This window comes from Sinocyclocheilus anshuiensis, unplaced genomic scaffold, assembly GCF_001515605.1.
Source record: "Sinocyclocheilus anshuiensis isolate Anshui unplaced genomic scaffold, SAMN03320099.WGS_v1.1 scaffold356, whole genome shotgun sequence".
NCBI classification, from domain to species: Eukaryota; Metazoa; Chordata; class Actinopteri; order Cypriniformes; family Cyprinidae; genus Sinocyclocheilus; species Sinocyclocheilus anshuiensis.
This window is the reverse complement of record NW_015554097.1, coordinates 955,126-959,177: the sequence shown is the minus strand read 5'-3', so window position 1 is coordinate 959,177 and position 4,052 is coordinate 955,126.

Genomic DNA, 4,052 nt, shown 5'->3' with positions numbered 1-4,052 from the left:
TCAGGAGCCGCCCCTGGAGGAGGGGGTAATGTCAGGAGATCATCGCAATCACTCACGTCAGCACAGTCACCTCCTCCGACACACACCAGATCCCAATCACCCGAATTCTGATCACCTGCACCTGCATCACCAATTAAGCCCGCTATATCTTCTCACTCCACTCAGCATTCCAGTGTCCGGTCTACCGTTCACTACCTGAACATTGCCAGACTCATTACAAGCTTTACTAACTGTTGTTTCCTTACCTCCAGAAGTACATTCAGTCTCCGCTCTTCTGATTCTCCTCAGCCCCGGTTCATCTCCAGGATTCCTACTACTATCACACCCAGATTACCAAGAAGCTAAGATCCCCAGAACTCTCTCATATCTCTCTTGCTCACCTGCCTTCGATCCTAACCAGCACCACATTGACAATAAACCCCTCTGTTTACCTGAACTCCTCTTGTCTCTTGCCTGTGTGTGACAGGCATGTCCTAACCAGATGAAATTATGCAATAAACTGCACAAGCGATAAAAGCTCTTCAATTTCAATTTGAAATTTTATTTTAATCAGCCAGTTGATTTATATTTAAGCAGCATTGCACTATGGGATCAGTAGCTCCACACACCGTAAAATCATATTGGTCTAAAACTGTGCTATGTATAACTGTACATTAAACAGCATGGAAAAACAAATTGCTTGTAGCCGGAAACCGTTGATTGGTTAGGACGTGGTTGTGTATAGGATGTGGCTGTATGTATAAGCTGTGTCCATTCACGGTGCTCAAATGCACTGCCAGGCAGTACAGCAATTCTAAATGTCACTAACTAATGCCCTTCATTCACTTTTCACAGCTTGAAAACGAACACCGAAACGCCATCAAAGCACAGCCTGGGCTGAGGTGTCAGTAAAATTTGTTGATATATTTACACACATGTAACTAACTTTAATGAGAATTATAGGACGTCGAAATATTGTGGTAGACCTCCTAATCTTTAGTGAAATGAAGTCTTACTTGATGTGTTTCAGCATGAGGCCTGCGTCCTTTGAAGACAGCAGCATGGAAACGTGCCCAGGTGAATTGGCAGTCCCACTGAGTAGTGAAAATAGATGTCCATTCACACAGAGACAGCTTTTCGGGTCCCGGCCAATTCTGTCAGGCTGCCAACAGGGTGGCGTGACTGAGAGGGAAATGAATTGTGGGTACAGAGGGTTCCTCTTGACGTTCAAGACAACACCACTGTTAAGGAAGGTAACCTGCCTCAGGGCGTGTGTCTTAACCAGACAAATATAAGCTATAGGCCTGTAAATGACCATTCTGTGGGAGTTCTCTTTGAAACGTTACCCTGGGCTCTTTGATTTATGCTCGGCTGTTGAAATTAAGGCCGCTCGGTAGTTCCAGAGCAAAGCGACTGCGAAGGACTGATGGGAACTGTTCTGACAAGAACAACATTTACAGGATTTTTGAAACCCTATAAAAGCAAATATACTGATGTAAATGTTGGCGCTTTACACAAAATACCATACAAAGGAATATTACAATAAGGTGCAAAGTGCAGCTTGTTGCTACAAGGATTTGGGGGATTTTGAAAGAAAACATCGGTCCTGATGCATTCCATCTGCACAGATTTTATTTTTTTTTCAAATCGTGTCTGAAAAGAGAAGATGGCACACATATAATGGTTTAATGCTGCGAGAGAGCTCTTTTTCCTGTCCCATTTCAGACAACAGGGTGCGAGGCAAAGTACTAAACCAAAGCTTTTTGCTTGTCCCTCAATTTAGTGCTTTTAACAGTGACCCCCTGAAAACACAGCATTATTGTGATAATGTTTTACTTTACCCCTTATATTCCCTTTGTTTTTCAAGTACTTGCAAGGCACGTCCCCGAGCATTTCTTTATGTCCTGCTCCTGAAAGGACATCAGACTTTTGGCCAAATAGGAAATGGCCACTTACATTATATGTATTTCTAAAATATGGATGCTAAAAAGAGCACACAATGGTTTCTGAATTGGAGGAATTAAGTTATGAGAAACTATTCATGCAATACACTGATTGGATACGTGGTTTTGTGCAGGATGTAGAAAGACCCAAATACAGTATCTCTTGGTTTTATTATGTTGCATTCACAAGATTCAGATCCCCAGTTGAAACAGATGAAATATTAATTTGCATAATACAAATATCAGCATGAGCTTTTGGCGGTGGGGTTTTCTCTCCATTTCAAAGAAGTTTTAACAAGTTGTGATTATGTTTAAATGCTTTTAGTTCTTTGTCTCACATGCAAGGCTTGCCAGAGGCACCCTTAGACTTTCATTATCAGGTTAGACACCTCTTAATGCATACGCCACATTTAAAGATAATAATACCTGACATCTGGTCTTTGATTACCATGCTTTCACCTTTTTCTCACCTTACTGATTGCGTCTTACCCATATTCAGATGATGATGATGATGGCAATTCAGAAATCAAACTGGCAGCCTCTCATTTTGTCAATAACTTATTAATAATATTGCATTTCTAAATTTAAAGGTATAGTTCACCCAAAAAATGAAAATTCTGAAATTATTTACTCACCCTCATGTCGTTCCAAACCTGTATGAATTTATTTCTTCTGCAGAAACCTTTTTTTCTCTTTTGGACTCCACTGATTTTAATTACAGTATATGCAACCCTCTACACACACCTTGGCAACAGAATCACCATTGGCTAGTACATTTTTTGTTTACTCCCCAGACTTATATATATATATATATATATATATATATATATATATATATGCACAGTTTTTTAAATATCTGAAAGTACACTCTTAACATCAGTCAGTCAAGCATTATAATATGATAATCAAGTATTATACGATAATAGGTGATCGCCAGCCAATGTATATATATATATATATATATATCTTCTGCTTGTTCTTAAAAGCTGAATAATTCTAAATTAACTCCGTTATTTTGACAGGAAAATACAACAAAGAATATCGTTTACATGTAGTGCGTCGATTCTGCATGGTATGTAAAACTCTTGCTCTGTCTTTGCATGTGTTTGAGAAACAACGCTATCAGCAAAGAAGCGGCGAGTCATGCGCCTTCACACTAGAGTTTACGGTAAGTCAAATAGAGGTACGCTGCACATCCAATGAGATGAATCGCTTGACGGAGAGTGAAACTCTCAAGTGCTCAGTCAGAGTGTTTGGCGAGTAAAAATATATCTGTACTAAGCTTATACTTAGCCTCCAACTCACACACTGGCGAGTAAAATCTAAGAATTTATTAGCCAATGGCTAATGTTAGATATAATTTAATCGACCAGAGTGAAGATTAAGTCGCATGCGAGTGATTTACTCACATTGTAGATTATATACAAAAACAGATGAAACATTCATCAGAATTTTTCTTTCTTTTTTTTCCCCATTCTGAGTGAATAATTATTTGGATTTTTTTTTTCTGGTTATTTTTTGTGGGAACTATCCTTTTAAAAGAAACTTAATATTAAATGTTTAAAGAATATTCATTAGCAGCAGTGATAACTGAACAGAATGATGCATTTGTTTTTAAATTACATGTAATGCCATTATTTATAAGGAAAGGTAATGATTCCATGATTTTGATTTCAGTAGAAATACCAGAAGAAGAAAAAAAGGCCACAGGAAAAGAAATACCACCTCATTGTATTATGTCATTAATTAACTGTACTCATTAAAGCTTAAATTTCACATTTCCAAATAGCGGTCTTTGGAAAAATAATTAAAATTAAAAATGAAAAGAGCTGACTTGAACTAATGAACAAAAGTTAAGTTTGGTAGCAGCTTGAAGTTCCACTCTGAAATCCACACCCAAGTAGCAGAGTGCAAATGAACAGCATACCCCTGGGATAAAAAAACCTACCTTCTGATCAGCAGTGTGTCACTGCTGGGGCTATGTCAAGATGTCGTGACTCTCAGAGAATTCAGCCTTCGCTTAGTGTAAATGACATTTGCTCCCTATATGCTAACACTGTAAGTGTGTGAGTTTGTGTGTGTGTGTGTGTGTGTGTGTGTGTGTGTGTGTGTGTGTGTGTGTGTGTGTGT